This window comes from Anabas testudineus, chromosome 10, assembly GCF_900324465.2.
Source record: "Anabas testudineus chromosome 10, fAnaTes1.2, whole genome shotgun sequence".
Lineage (NCBI taxonomy): Eukaryota > Metazoa > Chordata > Actinopteri > Anabantiformes > Anabantidae > Anabas > Anabas testudineus.
Genome location: NC_046619.1, coordinates 2,574,116 through 2,598,995, shown reverse-complemented (window position 1 = coordinate 2,598,995; position 24,880 = coordinate 2,574,116).

Sequence of the window (24,880 nt, the reverse complement as noted above, 5' to 3'; positions counted from 1 at the left end):
TTAAACCTACACCACTGTCAATTGCAGGTATAGTCTTGAACTTTCATTCTGGCTTTTCAGCCAAAGTATTTAGAGACTATAATTTAAATCGAGTGGACTTGCTAAAAGTAGAACCACACTAGCAATGTGCTTACTCTCCTTCAAAAGTATTGGAAAAGTGAGGCCAGTTCCTTTACTTTTGCTGTAGACTGAAAACATTTCGGTTTGATATCAAAAGATGAATATGATTTTAGCTTTAATTTCCACATATTTACATCTGGATCCAATTAATAACTTACCCACCCATTTTTCATGTGAGCAAAACTATTGTGTGACGTGTGTTTTGTTGCCCAGCTGGCCACTGGTGTACTAAGTTGACGACAGAAAAATTTTGGGGTCTGTAAAGAAAGACCCTAAAACGACAGTTTGTGACATCAGCAACAACCTTCAGAGGAAAGGAGTGAAGGTACTACAAGCTAATGCTCATACAGTAGAAGATTTTGAGAACAAAAGTACAGTTACACGAGAACATTCAAACGACAGCCAGACGGCAAGGCTGGAATTTGCTAAAAAGTACAGTACGCATAATACTTAAACTCAACTCAAATAAAAGGAGAGAGAGACTTGAATGCACACATCCTGAGAAATTGGAGGCTTTATCCAGTGCCTTAGAACATTCTAAAAGCAAATGGTAAAGATGATGAACATCATCCCAGCACCATAGATATTCTGATATGCTACTAGAAAATGGAAGTGGTGTGATTTGAACCCACACCCCTCTCACTTAAGATATTGTGGGCTTAAACATCCATTTTGTATACCTTAAATCAAATGGACTTGCAAAAACTAGGACCATGATGGTAAACTGGTAAACTTGACCACACCTCACAAACGAAAACTATCTCTATAATAAAATGGAAAACTATTACACTGTAAGTATCTACGCTATGTGGACATACTCTAGTAGCACTAGATTTTGAATGTTTATTTTTTCTGACTGATAGTTTCTTGTGCTTTATTGGTCTGAATTAGTTTGGAAACCTCCTTTGGACAAACATATGCATCATATGCGTCCCTCTGCAGTTACATTTGTTCTATTTTTAAGCATGTGAAAACATGGCTTATGGTCAGGTTACGTTATGAAGATGAAGAGAAAGTTTATGTAGAAGAAATGTCAATCATGGATGGCTACCTTGTGTGCGCCCTTGTGGTTTACCTCTTAAATCTTTTAAACATAAACAAAGGTAGTGTGTGAACAGTAAGTACATAAAGATGTTAAGGTACAGGGAGTGACCTGGTTACATTAAGGCTGAAACATTCAACACAGCTACTGAAAGCCTCGGCACCACACTCTCGACCTGTCTGCATATGTTGTGTCCCATCTGCTTGTCCTTTTCATGTGATCCATTAACAATTTACCAGGGTTGTTGAGAGGAAAAGGCATGGGTCCAACATTCCTTCTGCTCCTGCTAAATATGAGATTCTGCTTGTGTACTTCTTACAAAGCATGAACAAAAACTTCTGTCACTTTTCTTTATATAAACTGAAAACATAGCTGCAATTGGTTACATGCTTTCATCACCCTCTGCAGGTTAAGTGGCATAGCTAATGGATGGATAGATTTCATGGATAGATGGACTTGGAAAAACACAGCAGGCTCGTTGCCTCTAAGCCAACCAATCTAGATGTTAACAAAAACACATCCAAATCTAGTACAAGATGCAATTCTTAATCTTTTTTTGAAAAATACAAACCCAAATGTGTATAAAATGCATAATGTGGCCTCTTTACATAAACTTTCCCATACAGCAGATTTTCACAGCACTGAAATCTGTAGGCTGCAGCCTACAGTAGATGGTCCAGATCATTTTCATACTCAGCTAGTTATTCAATGACCATTTGTGCCATATGGATAGAGGCATTGTCATCTTCTAAGATTCCAGTGCCATTAGTGTGGAAATGTTTCCCCACAGGGGAGAACACAATCCCTCACTGCGACTTTGTGCTTTTTGGCATTTCGTCTCTCCTTTATCATGGGGGGTTCAGAGCATCCAACTCGCACCATGAAAATACATCACACACACTCAGCAGAGCTGCCAGGAAGCACTGAGCGTACTCTGTGGAACTTTAAACACTCACATATCCTTTATATTCACACTTGCCTGCACATGAATTCAAATATTTATTTCTGCATGTATTCCCACATGAACACATAGTGTGGGCTGATGTTTTCATTGCAAGCTAACGCAACTTTACTTGCATTGTTAAAATGCCATGCCATAATTTATTTGAACACTTAAACATTTCCGAGGCTACAGATGGCTCTTGACAAATAAAATATTTTGCTCAAAACACCTTAAAGCAAAACACATTTACATGTATATGCTCAGAGACAGGGGCTTTTATTTGTGCGTTTTCGGGGGCTAGATCTGGCCTTGTACTTCTCTAGTTTATCCCACAACTTGGAGAAGCATTATCTTTAGGCGGCCAACACTCACAGAGAAACAAACACATGCACCATTTACTTGTTTTCACTAGACTCAATTTGACCACATTGTGAAGATTTGAACCTTTTGGCCAAAATCTGCAGCACTGCACACACACACTGCACATGCACACGCGCACACACACACACACATTCATTGTCAGAAAGCATTTGTGGATCTGGCAACTTTTGACTTGATTCAGTTGTCATAGCCAGCGGTATATTAAGCTTACTCTAAAAAGAAAATTTCATTCCTGCCTGCTCAACCATGAAGTGTTACATTTGGTCTTTTTTGAACAACACAGGGAGAGCAAAGAGATGCTGGATTTGTGTGTGGGTCTGCACATGTATTTTAAAATGCTGGTTGAGAGGAGGATAAGGAATGATGCATCCAGCATCCAAATCAACAATACAGGAAATGTTTATGTCCTGTTTATGGGAGGTCATGTAAGGCTCGGGTTGTGGTTAGAAAAAAAAAGAATCAAACTGTTCTATATAAAATACAGTACACATTGCTACTGATGTTTTTTTGATCTCTTTGTCCCATTCATAAAAACTGTCAACTGAAATGAAAGCCAAGTGTCAAGAGCATTACATATACCATTAAGACTAAGGGCTGGAACTTGCTACCTCTGTTTGTAAGATGTAATGTGTGCACTTCCTTCCACTGTTGCTCTGGGGAGTTGATATTTCAAAACTGTGGCTGTAACCTCCACTGTGTAAAAAGTGCTACTTGGTTCAGTTCTCCCTGTCCTGCTAATATTACAGCAAGTGGCTGTACTCATGGCTACTTATGGACTCATACCTTATGTTGAACTGTGAAGTCTAGACCACAAACCTAGATTTCACTGGAACCTTTGCTCTTTAAAAGCTGGATTGATATAACATCACTTTTCAAATACCATACTTATCTTAACGCACAGAGGTAAGTCACACAACATAATGTTGAGAAAGGATGTGTTCCAACACATTCCATTCCCTAACAACGCTGGTGTTATCTATGTTAGTGATGTCAAGGGGATTTTGAATGAGGCTTTCTTTCCTCTGGAACTCAACCTTGACGTGTGGTTCTGTTCTATAAGGGCGCTTTGTTCTACTGAAAAGTCAGTACGATTCATTTACAATTCCTTTCTTTCAACTCACTCGACTAATGGTGACGAAACATCACCTTTAAAGTAGTATGTTAATAATATACAACTGTATTTCAGTATCTTGTCCAAAAACACCTCAGCATGTGGCATGGAGGAACCAGGAGTTGATGCAACTGGTAATGCCCATTTTTCAATGCTGTTTAAATTTTTTTAATTGACAGTTGGTGCTGTCAATGAAAACAGTGAAGGCACAGATCATTTCAGAACATTTTCTTTGGAGTAAGATACTAAAAAATCCTAAAAAAAAAATCATTTGGTGCTGGTTTTAAGCATTAAAGGACTTGTACAATAAAAACATCTTAAACTTTGAAATAACAGCTGTATTTTACTTAGTCTGACACACCTTATTAATCCAAATAATGCATGTCCTGGTTCAAAAATATAAAGTTTATAAGTTTCAGTTATTGAAATCCTATGCATGAAAGAATAACTGAAGCAGTGACATTACAGAGTAGCATGTTCTCTTTTACACATGGAAAAAATGCTCATTAGTAACTGCTGATTAACCTGTCATCAGCAAAGTTTTTCATTTTAGGCAGTGAATACAGTGGCACATCAGTATTGGCTTAAAATGAGAAGCTGCTGGCTGAATGTTTTGGACGCTGATGTCTGCTAATGTTAAATAACGCTAGAGTTTAGCACATTTTGCCAACTTAGGTATCTAAACTTAAATTCACAGAGTCACATTTTTAGTGTGATCTCCAGCTGGATGCTTCACTGTAGTTCAGTAAAGACAGGCGTTTGATCTGCTTTTAGCATTTTAGCCAATGTGGATGCTCAAAAATATACCACAGTCTGCACTCATACTTATCCTCTAACTAAACTAAAAGTTAAAAAAATGCTAAATTAAATTTTAAATCCTTCCAGTAAATTAATTAAGAGCAGCAGTAAAAAGCAGTTTCAACTGATAGATATGATGAGAAAACGGTTCCATCTCCAATCCTGTGCTTGATTGTGTTCTCAGTGTGTCAGCTTTCAAAAGGCAGCCCACAGAGCTCAGTTAAAACGCTGGAACTGTTTCCTAACAGGGTTCTGAGCAAGTGACCCACAGAGCAGCACAAACAAATAAACAGCAGCCAACAGTTTCAATTAATGATATCAACACTGACAATGTGCATCAGTGAGCAGAGCAGGGCCCATTTGATACACATCCACACTGAGTCTACCATCTCCAAAGCTCTACTGTAGGCTGTTGATGTTTCTTTCAGTCTTATTCGAACAGTGGTCATAAACCAACAATGTTGTGAGACATCACATCCCCATACGCTGACAAACTTCAAAGCTAATTTCATCTCAGTCATTTTCCCTGACCTAGTATAACTCTTCCATGAGGTCATCCAGGAATGAAATGGGTCTCTCTGTGTTGTACAGCCCAGTTAACAGTTTACATATGAGCAATCCATCCGAGAATATAGCTGAACGCGGCACACACACTGTGACGATGGGACCTTAGTGTTCCTATGTAATCCTCACAGAAACTTTATGAATCTAACATACACATATAAGACAACACAGAAGTGAAATTACCTTAAGGTGTAGTGATTTTTGAGTTCTGAGGAACCAATATGGTCAAAGACACTTCTATGTCAGTGGTCTATGTCCGTTATAGTTTACACACGTTTGACTAATAATAATAATAATTCTAATATGTTTGTGCATGAATCCAAGCAGATGTTTATGCCAGGTGTAAAGAAATTCCCTCCAGGAATTTCTAAGATAGCATTGATGGGAATGGTGCATACATGAGGTCACAGTGACCTCGCTCATTCCTGATTCCAAGTGGCAAATCTTTCAAGAAATTTAAGGTGTTCCGGAGACACAACATATTTACGGCAGAAATTGGGTGAACATGAGGTGAATGCGACCCTTGGCCAACAAAAACGGGGATCAGTTGTGGCAAATTTGAAGTGCGTTCCTGACAGAAAGTAAGGCATAGTATCTTGTTGGATTTTGGATATTTGCACTATTTATAGATAGTTATAGGTATCTATAACCAACCAACAATAGAAAGACATGAGCACACGAACATACTTACACACACACATGCATGTATGCAAACAGCTTCTTTGTTTATAGGGCACAGCTAAACTGGATGTAACATCAGGTGTGTGGTTTGATGATTATCCATCCTTCCAGCACATGACCTGACAAAACTTTTCCCTACTCACCAGGCTCTGCTGTAGCTTCAGTGGTGTGTGATAATATAAAATTTAAAAAAGAAATATGCAGGAGAAGGATACAGACTCTGTTACTATATTGCGTTTATGTACGATGGGAAATCGCTTTTTGATAACCTGCCTTGTTAAATGTGTACTTTATAATATGTGCTATGTTTGTGTGTGATGCTGCTTTTAAAAATTGAATTGGTAAAGACAATCATGCTTTGTGCAGTATTTAGTGTCACATAGAAGATTTCAAAACTAAGATTTACCTTTAAGCTTAACAGATACGTCTCAGTGCAGGTTTGGTGACACACTGACTGAGTGACTGACAGACTGACAGAATCCATCAGAGCAGCAAAACTAGCCCATGGACAAAAGCTTGAAACCTGTTCCCTTGGCAACAACCCCTGCTTTATTTAGTTAGTAATTCAGGCTCTCACCAACTACAAAGGTAGCATGGGACACCTGTACAAAAAGATCGCCCATGCTTTTCTTTGAACGTAGCTCTGTCTTTAGCACCATTTGGCCACTGAGCTAGTCCTGAAGCTGGTGGACCTCTGGCTGCCAACACCCTCCTGTAACTGGATTAGACTCACAACAGCTCTGGACCACAATTTCATCAACAATACAAACATCCTCAAACTCATTCATGACTAATACTCTTACCAGGTGGTGGACCTAATGGACAGACTGTCTGTATATGAAGAGGAAATCTTTTTTTAAACACTGTGATGATCTGACTCTGATGACTGGGATCATCTTGTGTTTCAGGACCAAACTCAGTTTCAGACAATCAACAGAACTGATGTGGAGTGGGTTCGACTGATTAGCCAAAATCAGGCAATAAAGAGAGCTCAGCAGCAGCTTTCTTTTCAGTCACACAACTTGTGTAGAACAGCACAAGAAGACACTGGAAACTCCACAAAGCAGGGGCATGGGTCAGGTAATTTCCCATCTGCTCCTAGCAACAAAAAACTAGATCACATATTAACAGGAAACAAAGATGATAGAACTGCAGGTTTTGGCCGGTAAACAGCATCCGCATCTGAATTTCAGCTGCTAAAATCAGCAAAGCTCCTACTATCTGGGGATTCTGAAGGCACATTGTACAGGACACTGTGACAAGTGGCAAGGGGGAACCAGTAACCAGTGACATCATGTGAACTAAACCGGGGTTCTAACTGGGATGTTGCTGACCAGTGAGATCACACAAATATCAAATATCTGGAAATATCACACAAAGTGAGAGGAAAGCCATCCAGAGAGTTATTAAAACTGCAGAAATTATAGTCAGTTCTCATTTACCCTCACAGACACTCTCAACCATCCTGGATGCACTGTGTTCAGGGGGAGACTACAACCTGAGAAAACCTCAGACCTCACTAACAAGACTGGAACTCTGAACCTTCCACCTCTCTGTCCTGCTGCACGAGCACATACACACATACTCTCTATGTCTCAGTACTTTAATCCCTTATTTCTCTTTAAAACTGAACATAGGAATGTCAGACTCATTGACTGAGCCTTAAAAAACACACCAGTGAATGTTAGACAGGCAGGTCAGGAGAAGTGCTCTGCAATCAGGGTGTGATGTTGTGAGTGGGAGGTAGACCTGAGTGTCATCAGAACAGCAGTGGGAGGAAACTTTATACTGTTGAATGATGTGACCCAAGGGAAGCATGTAAACAAAGAGTAGTAATGGAGCTAACACAGCTGAAAATGTTCTTTGGTTGGTCCTGGTTCAGAGGAATGGACCACAGTCTCCCACATGTTCTCAGATCTAAGACAACTACAGGAGGAGAGGACAGTTACCACAGTCAGCTGCAGGTGACTTCAGATGAAGTTCAGTAACCTTAGTACTGTCATCAGAAAGATGTGCAAAAATGCATTACAAAGTTTTGGAGGACAATTTAAGGCTTCAACCTTTCAAATTTGTCACATTACAACCTGTTGGTTTGCTATCATTCTTCCATTGCACCTCAATACAACTTAACTTTCTAACATATTGCCTTGATTTGCAAATCTCAGATGGCTGGAACCTCATATTATCTTTGGATGCTCTTTTTAATATGTTGCCCAGTTTAAAGGTTAAAAAACGTAGTTAAGAAATCTCTGTCGTTTGCTAATAAGGTTAATTTAAATTAAAATAGTTTGTTTGTTTTTGACAGGGTTCACATTCTTTTCCCGCTCGCAATGTGAGTTTTTTTATGGTTATTCTCAATAAAGACATGAAAGATCAGAATTGTTTTTGTATTATTTCTTTAGGCACATTATATTTGTTAATAATCTTGACTTAGATGAAGATCCGATCAGATTTTATGACAAATTAATGCAGAAAACTAAATTCCAAAAGGTTCACATATATTTTCTGTTGCCACTGTATATATGATGAATAGAAGGATTGATTACAGCAAGTAAGACCTGTTTTATTGTCTAAATGGATGCCTGACTCCTTTAAGGCATCAAAGCTGCTTCAATCTGATGACTGTCACTTTAAACCACCACTTTATATAATTGCAATATAAATTATTAATGTAATCATTTATTTTTTTCCTGGGGCAGATGCTGCACTGTTGTTATAGAGATGAAAGCAGAGGAATTTTTACACTCTTATATTTTATGTAGTATAAAAAACATGCTTTGACAGTTTTATGTCATCGTGGCGATAGTCTTCCAACAGTTAAAAGCAACTCTTAAATTCGTTCACCTTTGAGTCAATACGTCTTTCTATATGCTGCACATAACTTTGTTGTTACTGCTATATTGCCCAAAATTGATTTTAAAAGAAGAACTATCAGCTATAAAGTTGATAGTTCTTTAACAGGCAGCCAGCTACTTACCATGCCAGTTAATGGTCAGTGGTCAGTGTTTACAATCACATATATACATTAGCCCCATCACACACATACACACACAGAGGATCAGCCTGTCAGCATGTAATCAGTCTGACAGCTTTGACAGCCTCACTGGAATACAAACTGGATAAATAATAATAACTGCACTATGTCGTGACTTTGTGCAGATGTGCATGTGTGTGTGTGTGTGTGTGTGTGTAAAAGAGAGAGAGAGAGAGAGACCCTTCAATCAATGACGCCCCTGGGATTATGTATAATGGTGGGATTTCTCTCTGCCTCGCTTAACGTCACTCTACATTAGGACTCCATGCCAATCAGTTTCGCTCTCTCCCTCTCTCACACTGTCACTCACCCAAACACACGCTCTCACACACACACTACATATCTGTGGATATACATATGGTAGTTGAGGTTCAGGTAAAGCCACCACCCACGTGTCTGCCTTCTTCAGTGCACCATGTAGGCCTGTTGTCGCGTGCAATGACAGCTGCTGTATTTCAAGGTCTGTTTTTTTATTTGTATTTATTTTTCTAACCTCTACTTGCTGTATGGATTCTGTAGGTCTTTTCCTCTACAGTTTCTGCAAAAGTAAAGTAAAATAGCAGTGAGATCTTCACAACTGCACACTACAGTATGAGGCACCAGGACAAGTTTGCAACATGTTCTATCGAATGAAACATGGAGACAAAGAAAACGGCTGATGGTGTAGAAAAGCAGCAACTGAAAAAACACTGTAAAGTATCAGCCATATATATTCTGTCCAGTGCACAGATTTGGACCTGTAGTCCAAATGTTGCAGTACATGGTTGCTTTTTGTTTGAGAGTTTTTAGTGCCTCTTTTGCAAGAGGAGATCTTGGCTTCAAATCCCTACAGTGTCCAGCTATTACAGAGGAAATCCCATGAAGCCTGTGATGTTTAAGCACTGAGGTACATCTTCAGGCCATATGACAATCTTAAGCCCCCAAAATACTTGGTGGTCTACAAACGACCGTAGAACAGGCTGAAAAAACAGATCTCTCAGGGCCACATTATGTTGTACATTTTCCACTTCCATGCTCTGTGACGTTTACTAGTGATGACATTTTGGTGTTTCTTTCTTTAATTAGATCATGTTCAGTGAAACTACCTCCACAGTCACACTCACATGGTAGTGGGACCCACAGCTTTTTTGCTGTTATGGTGGTTGTTAGTGGTTGGGCCATCAACCCATGAACCTCAATACACTGAACTACATTATTACTGAACTATAATCAGACAGAAAAAAAAAAACAAAAAACTATATCAGAGACAATGATAATAGAATGACAGGAAATTACTAATACATTTAATGTACTGTGAAACATTTGTACTTTCTATATTTTGTAAAATATATAACTGGCAATTACTGTCCCAATCCTTCTCTGAAGATACAGCACTTTCTTGTGTCTGCTCTGCCCTCGCTAAGGATGCATTACATCAGAGTAAAATGACATTAAAAACTGAAATATGCATAAAATATAATAATAGTCGTTAGTAATGCTTGCCTCAGCTAAATGTAGTTCACAATAAGTCATAAATAAGTTACAACAAAATACATAGTGAGTTGGGTCTGAGACTTAGTGAGTAGTGGAATAAGTACAGTAGTAGTGTAGGAGCAGTAATCTGTTTAGTGGATCCACTCACCAGGCCACAGAGTGAAGTAGTTGGATGGTTAAGATCTCTGTCAGCATACATTCTATGTGATGCCAATGCAGCGTCAGATTCCATAGGTGGGCAGAAAGAACATATCATATTATTGGTTTTATAGTGGTCCCACTGCAAGCGCATTGAATATACAGTGCAGTATAGTATGATTAAAATCACTAACATATATATTGAATAGTTATAAAACATATGCATGGATAATACCAACCTTGAAAAAACCCAAAGAGAGACGTTGACTGAAGATTCCTTATAGTTGCCCTTCGCTGGAGGGATTTTGTTGCAAAATACTCAAAATATTCAATTCAGGGGACCTACAATGACAGGTCCTAGTTTTGTTTGTTTAGTCTTGTTACAGTGTATTTGGGATCATTGTCATTTTGGGAAACCCATCCGCCCTGATGGTCACCCTCTTAACCACTATTCACTGTTAAAAACTTGCATACACATGCCTGATATAGCCTGACCTGTTTGTAGCTCTACCAGCCGAGCCTAATCCACCCTTTTTATGTGACAGTCAACTGGGAAAAGATCTCACTGAAGCAATACTTCTTGCGGGATTTGAGCTTAGGATCTCCTGTTGGTGCTCTGACACAACACACCACCTGAGCTCCAGTTTGATGCCCTTTTAAATTTTCTTTCTCTAGAATATGTGCATTGCTGTGTCAAGAAGGACACTCCTTTGAAGACGGACAGACATTCTGGACACATTTAAAGAGGTGTTTGTAGGTTGTGAAACATCTTTTAGAACCTCAAACAAGTCCATTTGCCGGTGAGCAGCACCTTTAATTTTGCTTTTCAACTAATGCAATGTGTGTGTGTCAGTTCTGGGCTAATTCTAGAGCTGGTTGGAAGTTGGTTCAACTTGAGAATATTCTAAGGACTGGTTTGCTCATCAACAGACTAGAAAGCCATTATAGATGTTGCTGTATATCTCTGCTTTCTGTATATATGTGTTGCTTTGCAGCTCTACACTGAGATCTAAACATGCAGCATCATACTGTATTTGTGCTGCTCATTATGATTCCAATATATGGTGATTGTATTCTGTATCAGGTTGAGACACCTGATATTTTCACTAAACATGTTCGCCTTTGTTAATGTTTGCCATAGTCTTTAGCTGGGTATCTAGCATCAGCTTTGCTGGTATGACAGTACGTTAAGCATACACTAATAAGACACCAACAACAAAGCTTTAGTTAGTCATGCTGATCAAGGTACTCCTTGATCAACATGACTAATCATAAGCTCATAATGATTCATAAGCTGTTGATGCAAAGGTGGAAGCGTTTTTCCTGGCTTAGAACAGAAAGAACCACCTCAGAACCATCCCTCAAACTTGGTGGAAGAGGGAACTGGGGAAGAAAATGTAAACTTGAGGCTTTGTATGGCAAACTGTCATCCAGCAAGTGATAATCTGAACAAATGTGTAATAATAATAAAAACAATTCATTTGGAACCAGCTCAGAGTTCAGGTTCTGGAGGGAGATACCCTCTTTACTGTACATTTTAGACTAGACTTAAAACGTTCCTTTTTTATAAAGCTTATAGTTAGAGATGGATCAGGTGACTCTGGACCATCTTTTAGTTATGCTGCTATAGGGTTAGATTGCTGGGCGATACTCTGAGCTGCTCTCCTCTATCAATTCAAATGCCACTATTGCATGTCATTATCTTTGTTTTCTCTCTCCTGTAGTTGTTCTTCCTCCTCTCTGTCTCTCTCACTCTCTTTTCTACAGGCTGTATATTTCCAGTGGGCAGTTGCTGGCTCTACCAACCTGCCCAGTGTTTTTGCTGCTTGTTCTTTTTTGTTTCCTGCTGTTCTGGCCCACCATGAGCCTGGTTCTGCAGGAGGTTTCTTCCTCCAAAGGTAGTTTTTCGTCTCCACTGTCACCTAGTGCTGCTCAAGTGGGGTTGTTGGGTTTTCTATAGAATTCTGTATACAGTTATATTCTGTGAGGTCTTAAACCTTAAACACTGTAAAGGTGCTATATAAATAAATTACATAAAAAATCAAATAGAAAAATAAGGACATTGTTTGAAAAGAGGTTCAACTCTGTACTAGTTGTTAAGAAGCAGCTGCTCAGCTAATCAGTGATGTGCAGTGTCAGCCACATGGACTGCTACAGTACATGAGTCAGTGGCTAGAACAAAATTGGTTTTGCCAATGCACAAGTGTTACATTTCCTGCTAATCTGTGGCATTTGGGCACTGCTCCCGTTGAGGGTGATCATCCCTGCATGTTTTGGTGACTGGTTGACTGGTTGAACATATGCAATCTGTCTTTACCCAGTGGTATAAAACCTAGCTAGCCTTTATTTAGTCACATCGAAAGACTAGAAAAATCTGGGTTCCACCTCCATGGCAAATTTAATTACTGTCACATTTCCCATAACCCACTGCTTCCGGATGCCTGTCCTCTCTGACCTCCCTGTGCCTGTAGAGGAACATAAACACATAGTATTTGATACGACCACTCTCTCATCTGCTACAGCTGAAAACTCTCTGCAGGTCCATTTCCACCATAAGAACAGTAGCCCCTCTTGTACGCCATAAATAAATATGCCTCTGTATTCTTCCATCACCTCGGTCTGCTCTGTGTGAACGCTCCCTCCGGTGCTGCTAAACATTAGATTTATTTATATATTCATTTATTTATAACAATGTTTGAGCATCGTGCTGGTGTTTGGGTTTTGTGCATGCTCACCACATTTGATCTGAAAATCTGCTGCAGGCTGATGTGTGTTTTCATTTCTTTTATTTCCAGATATGGTCACTGAGTTACAAGTATTAATCATTATAGATAGTTGCGTCTGTGTGAAGGGTTGTGACTTCTGTAATTACCACAGATCTTGCTAAGTAGCAGGCACTAGCTTTATTAAGTGCTTAACTGTGGTATTAAGAGATTTGTGTAACACATAACTGACAGGTAGGTATAATAAATGTCTGGGTGACAGCAGGCACCTCATAATTAAAACCAACAGCTTCTTCTGAGAGTGGAGTGCAGGTCCACTCTCTGTATGTGCCTGTGCTCGTTTACTTGCCTCTCTAAACTTTCTTTTTTTGTTCCCGTAAGTATATTTTGCTTGACTCTCTGTGGGTTATTCAGCTTCACTGAGTGGGTGTCCTGGATGACCAGTAATGCTGCCTCTGTCAACCCTGAGCCTCCAACCCCTCTGGCTACAAGGGCACTAATGTGACCAAGACAGTTGTTAATTCGAAGTGACATCACCAGAATCATGAATGAAGTACTACAAATAATACGAGATGAAATGGTGATACCTGTGGGGAAATTTGTTTAGAGTGTGAGCAAAATGTGTGATTCTGCTGGGTGAACTGCAAACCATAAAAAGCATGGAGCTCAATTAGAAGAAGAAACAGTAGAAACACTAGCTGGTACTGTCATACTGTTTCTGCGTCAGAAGACAGAAAAGGTTTTAACCCATGGTAAGGTCTGGCTGCCATGTTCTTTTAATTACCTTTTTTTCATCATAACAGCAGTTATGTTTGGGAGGGTTTGTGAAGCCTATTGGCTTATTTGGATTAAATTATTTCCAATAAGCACCACAGACTTTCCTGCAGTGATTGAATAACAATGTCAGAAATACTGTTTGTAATGAAATTATCTTTGGGCAATTGAAATGCACTCCATATGATCTTATTCAATGATAAACTCCCTCCAGATGTTCAAAGCAAGATTTGTCAGTTCTTTACAACAACTTGTGCTCTTTATTATTAATCATATTGTGTAGTGTTTGAATTTTTTCAGGCATTTCATCACAACCCAAACTAAAGAGACAAAGAGAAACTCTGATCCAATGATAGCACTTGTTCAGAGTATTTACAGTACACTGAAGACATTTTAGTTTGGGATCTTTCAACTTTCAACTTCTTGCCATTTAATCAGAATTTTTATACATAGCAACAATGACTTATGAACTGGGGCATCACAGCAAAAAGGACATGGGTTTAAATCCACATCCAATTTCTGTGTGGAGTTTGCACGTCCTCCCTGTGTCTGCATGGGTTCTCTCCAGGTACTCCGACTTCCTCCCACCTCCAAAGACATGCATGTTAGGGTTAATTGGTGACTCTTAAATGCCCATAGGTGTTAATGTGTGTGTGTATGGTTGTTTGTCCCTATATGTCAGCCCTGTCTAGACTGGTGACCTGTCCAGGATTTAACTCCTGCCCAATCCAATGACAGCTAGGATAGGCTACAGCACTCTCACAACCCTTAGGTGGACTAGAGTTTAGGAAAATGAATGGAAGCATTATTTATTTTTTTAATGCTTCTGTGCTGGCGATATTTTGTCCGTCTCTCTGTATGGTCACCCAATTCTTGTGAATGTGATATCCACAGTAACGAATGCTTGGAGGGAATTCCTTCAGATTTGGCACAAATGTCAACCTGGACTTAATAATTAACTGATTACGTTTTGGTGGCAATAGGCCGATGGTCAAGGTACCATTCACCTCATGTTCAACCAGTACTTGCCACTCATTCCTGTTTGCACAAAATGTGAAAAAAAAAAAACTTTCGAGGAATTTCATAGAACTTACAAAGACTTTCCATTTAGACTTTGTGATTACATGTTAAGATTTTGGTGGCCAAAGGTCAAATGTTGACTCAGGAATACCTTGAGAGAATTTCTTCAAATCTGGCACAAATTGTCACTTAAGGACAAAGATGAATGAGTCATGATTTTGATGGTCAAATCTATACATTGCTATATCTCCTAAATGCCTGGGAGCAATTTCACTACAACTGGGACAAACATCTGCTTCGACCTATGGACAAACCTATTAGAATATGAGTCTGAACAGACATGTCTGTGAACTATAACTTTACTGGTTAGTGGACCAGAGTAGGTGATCTGATTAATTTTAAACAAACTCTTTATGCTACTGTCAGCAGAGCTCATTAAACCTGTATAAAATATTAAATGAGACTTTATGGGAAGAGCAGAGGCACTGCATCATACAGTGCAAACAACGTGTGATACTACTGTTAATGTTGTCTTCTATTAACTAACTTGACTGTGTCATTGCAGAATATCTGACAACTTTATACTTCACATCATCATGACAACAAAACAAATATGTATACACTGTATAGCTGAATTGATTAACTGCTGTGTTAATCTACATGTGTGTTTGTTTCCTGCTCACCTTGTCTTCCCCTCCCTCCCTAGTCCTCTATCCCACTCACACAGCAGAGGCAGTAATAAAAATTCCTGTCATCCACATGCTAGTAATTAAGATAAATTGCATCCATATTGGGTGTGTGTGCGCTGTTATCCTTACTCAAGCAATGTCTTTCTTTCCCTTATCTGTTTGTTTTTTCCTTCCCTTAGTTTCAATAGTCATTCAGCTCTTATTTAAATCTTAATTAGATTTTCTTAAGGCACTAAACCAGTTAATGGAGTTTAATTAGGTTTTGTCTGTAGGTTACTGAATAAAAACATGTTAGATTTGGGCAAATCGTTTAACCTTGTTATACAGAATGGGAGCTTATGGTCTCAAAATATTTTATCATCATTCTTTCATTAAAAAATGTACACACTTCCGTTATTAGTAAAATATACACACAAACAATAATCAAGTTAACTGCACACAAAGACATAGATTGCGTGGATGACAGGGCTTCAACAGTGGATTTAAGGACACAGTATTAAATGTTCTGGTAACCTAGTAAATTACAGCTCTGTAACTAATAAATAATTGTTTTATAATTTATATGAAATAGGTGCAATTAGTGTAAAATCTAGTTAGAATTATTATATATAATTATCAGATAATTTCCCCCAAATTGTTAAAGTTATTTAAGAATTACATTTCTCATTCCTAAGCCCACTTGTGTTACAAATTATTTCAGGTAAATTTCTACTTCTTGTGTGGTTGCTAATTATTGGGAGAGTACTAGTAAATGAGATTATTTCTCATTTTGGATATTGTGGTTAAGTAAATAGAATAGATAGATACTGTAATGTAAATTTCCAGGTAATTACATAAAAATTGCTTTTTTCGTACCAAATGTTTGTAATTTAAATTCAATTTGGGGCAAATAAAGATTTACTAGGTCACCAAGAATTTTAAGTAATGTTAAAAAAAACATGTTTTGTGTTTTTGTGTTTTTCTAACATCATGTGCCATTTCCCCCCCAGCTAACACCACCACCTCCACCTTGTCTAAACCTACTCCTGGCAATGGACAGCAGACTCGCTCTGCTCAGATAACTCTGGGCCAGTCTGTTCTCTAAAGGATAAGCAACATTTTTTCTCTCTCTCAAATGATAGATCATTTTTTTACTTCATCAGTGTATCTGTGGATACTGTTGATGTTAAGATTAATTTAAAAACTTGGGAAGACATTAGTAAATGGCATCATAGCAAGTAACACAGCACCAAATGACGTGAAGTCAAAGTCAGTGTCAGAGTAAGTAAGAGTGGCCCTAGTTTTGGAGAAAGAATTGTCAGAGCTACTGTATGTGGACCAATGATTTCACACAGTTCACTTTCACAATAATAGGATGTATTGATGTACATGTACTGTAGGGCTGAATGAAATCAGCATAGGAGCGGAAATGGTTGTGGCAGAGAATGAATGGCAGAAGACCAAGCAATGAATTGTGTGGGATGCCATGGGACAGAGGAGCAGTGGAGAAGTTGTCGTTTTTAATTGATAAGAAGAAGTGAAAGGACAAAAAATTACTATAAAAGATTAGAGGAAGCAGTTGCAGTTTTTAATGTGAAGGGTTGCTTTGGTTTCAGAACTATGGGATTAGTTGAGCCAGATGTAAGTGGTGATAGATAGAGAGATAGAGAGAGAGACACTTCATGAATCCCAGAAGAGAACTTCTGGCGTTGCAGAAGCCATTATACAGGAAAAAATAAACACACACACAGAAGATAATACATGAAAAAATAACACATGAAAAATCCACCTCTAAACACATTTAACAGAACAAGACAGAAACAAACTGCACCTAGAGTTACACACAGTTGTCAAATCTACAGAACAAACAGGAAACTATTAAGTATTCTGTGCAGTTGTATGTTGAGATGATTGTGCATTACCAAGGAATGTGGAAATGCATATAATACAATATAATGAGTTACTGAATTTTGTCATTAGCTAGTGAGACAGTGTGATAAGAGCATCTTATCACACTGGTTGAGACTCGAGAGGTAATGTATTGCTAGACCAGTGGAACAGATCTAGTGCAGGATATGACAACTGCTATGAATAGGGAAGGTGATGTATTGTGTGAAATTAAAGCACTGCAGCCAGTCCAGGAAGTGAATAAATTCATAGCCAGTGGCATCAATATGGCATCATCAGAATAGACTTCTGAGAGCTGTGGGTAACAGCAGTGAATAGAGAGTTAAAAAGAGCCAGTTTCAGACTGTGGCTGATTGAGGGGGAAAGGACAGTTTGTTGTTTAGAATTGTGAAAAATATTATCTCGAGATCCATTTATTAAGCTATAAATATCTGCCTTTACACGAAATGCCAATTTTGTCATTAACTCTCCAAATCATTACGAATAATTTCATTCTAACAGAACATCTTTTCATCCGGTGTGTCAGTGTTCTTTCCTTTATCTCCGGTTCCTGTTAGAAGTGTGTTTAGCATCAGCTGTTTACAGAGGTTAGCTTCGGTAGCTCTACTGATCTTAGAGCTTAATTGAATTATCTGCATCACTAAATGCAACTCATGCAAAGCTCTTTTCAATCTGCACAGTGAGAAGAACTCGGTTCCTGTGCAAGCCCATGTTCATGTCCTTTACTGACTTCTGTAATAGATAGACAGGCAACAAACAAATCAACTCAACTTTACTTTTATGATTCAAGGCATATGCAAGAGAAAAAACAGCTTAGTTAATGTTTTTACAGAAAATCCAGACAAGCATCATAACAGGTGAGGATGCTCCTATACACATATAGCTGTCCGAATGTGTTGCCACTGTGAAATAGATGGGGCTTAAAGCCTGGCAACAAAAGCTGTTTTCACATATGAAATGGACCTAATTCTGAGTTAAACATGCAGCACATACCAGGAGATTGTCCTCACTTGGGAGAAATAGTCTGTTTGGTCTTGGCGAACGGTGGTCCCTGGGTACAGCGTGCAGGAAGCATGACATGACACAGAAAGCACACAGTGGAAATGACATGTGTTTTATTTACAGTACACTAAAGCAGCACCGGTTACATGATTATTACAAGTTATGAATATATAACCCCTGTTTACCTAAGAAGACACCAAAAAGTGCAACAAGCATTTTCCTACACCCACTCAGCCACTGTGAATTCTGCAGACACTTACCTGCTGTATTCACACATGGCTAATGGCTAAATCGGCCATTACCCAGACTTTGTACTATTTAGGGAGCTGGTAGAGTAATATCCTTTTTAATGACTAACGGACATTTGCATTCTCACTTATAGTAGTGGTGATGTGTGGAGAAATTCAACACTGATATGTTATCACTATTTAAGGTTTCTATGGTTTCAGAGAATCTTAGCAGTTTGTATTTTGCACATCTAACAGATATAAAAAGTAGCATTATAATAAAACTTACCTGCCTCATTTGCCTTTAGTCATTTATCAGATGCTTTTTTTCTGAAGTGACTTACAATGAGGTACAAAGGTATAGGCAGGTTAAGGGTCAGGAGGTCTTGCCTAAGGACTCCTACTGGAGCTATGCCACAGCCAGGATTCGACCCCCTTCTACCACATAGAGGGCAGCGATCTCACCACTATACTATCCAGCCATCGTTGATTAAATCTTTCAGTATGTCCCAAGAGTCTGTATCACAAAGTTCAACTTTGACAGCAAAATGTTCCTGTATCAGGATCCTGGATGAATGATGATTTTGTTTTCCTCCAGTGATCTGACTGGTCAGTATTTGGGCTGTTGACATATTTTCTGGTCCCCTGATCCTCTGAAGTTAACCTTCTGCAGGCAGTTTAGCCATGCAGCATAAGTTACCAAGCTAACATTGTGATACCAAAAAACCAAAAAACTGACACATAGCTGGGGCAACCACTAATGATCCTTCATGATACAGATCCCAGTTAGTCTCTGAGTGGTTCTAAACAGCTCGGACCTGGCATATCATGGAAACAGTTAATTTGCAGGTGGTAAAACCAAAAGATGTGAAGAAGCTTTGAAGCACTGAGGGGAGTCTCTGCTTGTCCTGCCTGGCTTCTCTGTACAGTAAAATGTTTGTACCTTTATTTTGAAATATTGATGATGATATAGGATTAAATCATGCTTTATCGTCTAACTCAAGGGATCAGCATCTCTCTACTTCCTATGTGTCAACTACAACACAATCATGACCCCGCTAGACATATGGGCTGAGATTCATTCAACAAACCAATCATTTCTCAATAACACATGCTAACACTCAGTTGAAGGTAATGTGCTGAGGTGAGGTCAGAACCACCCACTTTACCTGCACTGGGAGGGGCTTGTCTCATTAGCCTGATTATTTAGAACATTCACGGAGGAGCTAATTTAGTATGTGTCCTGTCCTGGACACATACTAATTAGCCAGTAGCCTGAAGGACATGTTAAATCTGCTAACAAAGCAGAATCACTTTCATCCAAAGCAGGTGGAGGTGAGGGCTGGCAGGAGTATACGGTAGCTGTTATAAATGCTTAGAGGCGATCCAATACAAACACTCTACAACTACCCAGTACACACTGATTCACAGAAGGTGAAATTACCTTGGTGCACCAGAATGTTTAAATACGTATCTTTTTCTTTGAAATCAAAGCAATGTGTTTAAACTTATATCTATGGCTAACCCCCCTAAAGCCTGTCTCAGCTAGTAGGATTACAAGCATGGACTGGGTTAAAAAGCTGTTCTTGGTTTTTTCTTGGTGCCAACTCTACAAAGCTATTTTTAAGAGGCAGGCTCAGATGCAGACTTGTGTGAATCGCAAGTACCGCACATTCTGTGCTGGTTCCTTCTGGCCACATGCCAAGATGTACTTGGATAGGAGACCAAAAACTCCACCAAATAGTAGTGCCATCAGCCGTACAACAACAATTTCCTCACAGGGATTGATAAACTGTTATTGCAAGTACGTCCATTAAAGCAGGCAACTCTTGAAGTTGCAACCCTTTTGGTATCGAGCATCAAAATGTCAACTGGTGTCACACTTATTTATGTCAAAAGAACTGGACAACAACTGTGCAAACAAAGTGAGTTTGATTAGGCAGGAAGACATGTGGATTAGGTTTAGGTACTAAATAAACATAGTTAGGGTTAGTAAAAATGTCTGCCCAAGAAATGACTATATCCTAACTATGACTTCACATGACTTCACAAACACTGAGGGTCTAAGTACAAGGTGGCTGTGTAATGTTCACTAAAGTCGCTGAATGCTTTCAAAAGGTAATACGTACATATTGACTGTTTTTTGGTGCTGGTAGAAGATTTTCACAGCCAAGGGGCAGACTTAGCATATCTTCCAGCAAGGAAGAAGACTCAGTTCAAATGTATTCAAAAGCTGATTCATTCCACTCAGAAGCGCTACACATCAATGGGATCATAAAAGCACCCTTCAACAGAAAACCCACTGTTAGGTGACAGTTAAAATGAAGTTTTAGATTTCCCCTCAGAGATTCGTCTGGGTAATACAGTGTGAGAAGAACTGATGCAGAAAATAACTTTGTGTCATAAAACTGGTCAATATTTTCCATGTTTGACCATTACCTGGGGAACAGTTGCATTTGAAAAGAATTGCAAGTTCTCTTAATATCATTTCATATCTTTGAATTTGTTTTTGAGCCAAGAGACATCCCCTTAAATTGGATCAGGACTCAGTGACCCTGGGTATGTGAACCAGTATTATCTAACAATGCCTTTGTTTTCCATTGTAACACTTCTTTATCTTTACCTGTTTTAGGACTCGGGGTGGAAGTTATATCAGGGTGCTGACAGGAGACAAGAGGGAAGTTGTGGGACATAGAAAATACGGCAAGCATGGAGAAGAAATAAATGGTAGGAGATGGGCAGCAGAAGGGAAGGATTAAATTGGGTGCTAAGTCAAGTTAATGCTAAGGCTTCTACTACTAAATCAAGTCAGAAGACAGAGGGGAAATGTGGAGGGAGAAAGAGAGGGGAGAATAAAACAGCATGTTAAAAGGAAGAAAAGGGATTTTAAAAAGTGCTGATTTTGTACAGAGCCACTGTGGATTCTTGACATATTGATCTAATAAATGGTTACTTTGTTCGAATGTGGTCTCAGGTCTTGAATTCATGGGCTTTATCTCTAGCACACAAGAGCCACAAGATACAAAGGAGAAGTATTTTCACTGTCAAACAAGAAAAATATATGCACAATTACAGGACTACAAACATGTCTCATTCACAGCAGTCCATTTCTCTTTTATGACTGGATATCTATCCAAGATGTATCATGCTTCTCGCTTAATGACAGATTTGCTCCAGCCCCTCGTCCCTCTCTACGGGAAAGCAGCATGCACAATGGATGGATGTTTTTGAATAGTCCGAGAGGGACAGATAAACACTATACAACTGACTGAATCAGTTTGAATATGTTTGGTGCAAAACACATTAATTTTGTTAAAATTCTCTATTTGTGTCAAGGTCCATTTTTCAACAACTGAACTAGGTACAAGACTTTCAGGAAGTGTTACTTCCTGAAAGCAGGCTGAGATACAAAAGGTTGCTATGGTTGAAGGAAAACCAAAGATGATGACTTGTCAGAGGATAGGAGGAGAGAAAAGACAAAGGAGAAGTATTACAAATAGTAGAGAGAAAGAAACAGTTTGCTGTCTAATGTCTGGCCCCAGGGTTTGAGAAAAACTCATTCAGTGACTGTATGGAATTCAATTTACCAGCTTGGTGATTTAGAAAGCCTCTCAAGTGGTGTGTCTAAGAGTGTGTGGAAAAAGACAGTACAGTATTTGTCTGTCTGTACAGTGATAACAGACCTATAGACCTTTCACGCCTGCTTCTTGTCATGTCAATTGAGGTTTTCGTCTATCTGACATATGCAGACGTTACAAATCTTCATTATACACTGTTACAGATATTTACAGTATGTATTTGAGTATGTGTGGAATTGTTAGCTGGTTAAAGTATTTCTTTTTTCTCATATTGTGAGTAAGGAGGAGGATGTGGTTTTTCAACAAGGCTTTACCTTCTGATGGGTCATTTAAATTTTTTTTTGTGGAGTCGCAGAATGTCAATGTCATGTAGTCATTAAAATGTGAATGTGAATCCCACTTCCTTTAATTTATAATTTCTCGATCCTCAGTCACCCTGGAAGTTGTTTGAGGGTCGAGGATCGATGCTTGGAGAGGGAGATAAGCAACACTGTCTATCACAAAGGTGGATGCTTGTAATTACATATTCACATTCGCAGCACATAGTACAGTATATGTGTTTAGTGGCACTGTGACATAGCTGATTAAAATGCCTGCCTTGTAAACAGGAGACCCTGGCTTCAAATCCCAGCAGTCACTCAAAAAGGACTTCTAAGAAACACCTTGACCGACATAGAGAAATGTCAGTTAAAAGAGAAATGTGCAGTTAAGGCAATTAAGGTCCACCCCAAGTCATTTAGATCATTACCCATTTTTTCTACTTTCAACCAATACATTTCCAGAACCTGCTGTCTAATATATCCCATCATTTGACAAGTGGCAATGTAATGAAATCTAAATCTAAAATGAACTTTTAGATTTAGATCTTAAAAACCCTACTGTATCAATAGACTATTGTGACCAAGTCAGTGCATGTTCACACCTGCTCCACATAGGGTACTGACAGTTACCAGTAGTTGTCTGATGGAGGTGCTATGGCTTAGATGTTTACAGCGAAGTCACAGGAGATCCATCCCAACAGTGCCTTAACCAAACCATTTCCTTTATGAAACACTTCCTACAGGGTTTATATGGTGTATGTTACTAGATGGGTGTGAGCTCATTCTTTGCACAAAGTACATGCTGTCACTACTGTGTAGTATGAAAATAGTTTATAGTAGTGTAGTTTATATTTGGATGTTTGGTGCATTTATTTCTGGGAGTCATGATACAGAGAGCCAATGTGCGGCGGTGCCGCTAGGATTTAAACCCAAGATCTCCTGTTTAGAAGGCAGGTGCCTTGACCAGCTAAGCCAAAGTGCCTCTCATCTTGTATTATACTATAAATAAAATACCATAAAACTCCAAGCATGTCATTCACAGTCATGAGTTGAAAGTGGAGACATGTTCAAATGACTGCAGTATGTAACTGCTGGGATTTATAATGTTAAATGTTAAAGGTCTGTCTCCACATCCATCCTCAGTCTGCATGACACACTCTTATTTCCACAGTTAGACGTGCTCCTAAGAACATGTAGTGCTACAGTAGGCTGCTGTTGAAATGTGTAGATTTTTTTTTTTCATTAAGGTTGTTTGTGTTGGGCGATAATTATTATGAATTAATCAATTAATACCAATCTATGCTTTGTAAAAACTGTTGAAGTTCAGAAACTGCTGAGATTTGAAGCCAGGATCTCCTCCTCTTTACTAGAGAGGTGCTTTGAACAGCTAAGCTACAGCACCTCCTCAAAAGCCAATTCATTGTCAGTGTGCTAAGTACTGCATGTGTGTATACTTGAAGATCCAACTTTTGTGATCAATAACTTATGATACTGTATGATAAGAGGTTTCCTCACAAACAGGAGAGCCGGTTCAAATCTTAGCACCGACTGGTAAAAGGAATAACTGATCAAAGGGGGTGATGATTTGTTGGTCTATCATGGCTCATGAACTACTTTCAAGTATGGTTTATTACATGTTTTTGTGTAAATTTGGTGTCAGATCAGGAAGTTTCAAAGAGCATCTGGAGTGCACCTCCTCGGTTCAACAGCCCCACGTCGTTTCTTTCACATACAGTACATAATGACATAGAAATTACAAAGCAATCGAGCTAATTAGAAACGTTCTTTCCTCCCTTTATTCAGAAAGTGATTTGTCTTTTTATCAGATGGAAAGAATATTTTGATGTGAACATGTATAAGCTACTTTCCAATTTCATTAAAACATAAGTGCAGCTCACCTCAGTCATGTTCACTTGTTGTCTGTTGATGAGTGTTCAACAGCTCTTGTGGTTTAGGTGGTTTAAGCACCAGTTCAGTACACAGGAGATCCTAGGTTTAAATCACAGCAGGGCCTTTATAAAAACAAAGCTGGGTATAAATTAAGATCACAATACTATTACTAAATAATAATTAAAACCGTCCAAACAGTGGTCAGAAGGATGATTGACTTGGTCAAAGTACAATTTGTCAATGTTACTTCTTCATTCAGCTTCATTACTGGGAGCACTGGTACCAAGAGCCACTTCAAAACAAAACTGATTATGTTAACATAGGACCAAGATTTGAACCAAAGACTATGTGTTTATAAGGCATGCATGTCACCCTAACCCACAGCACCACACCCACAAGTGTTGTTATGTCACATAAAACTCCATGTTGCAGTTGCATGGCATGCACATAAACCATTAGGCTACCAGTGAGCTCTGTTCAGCCAT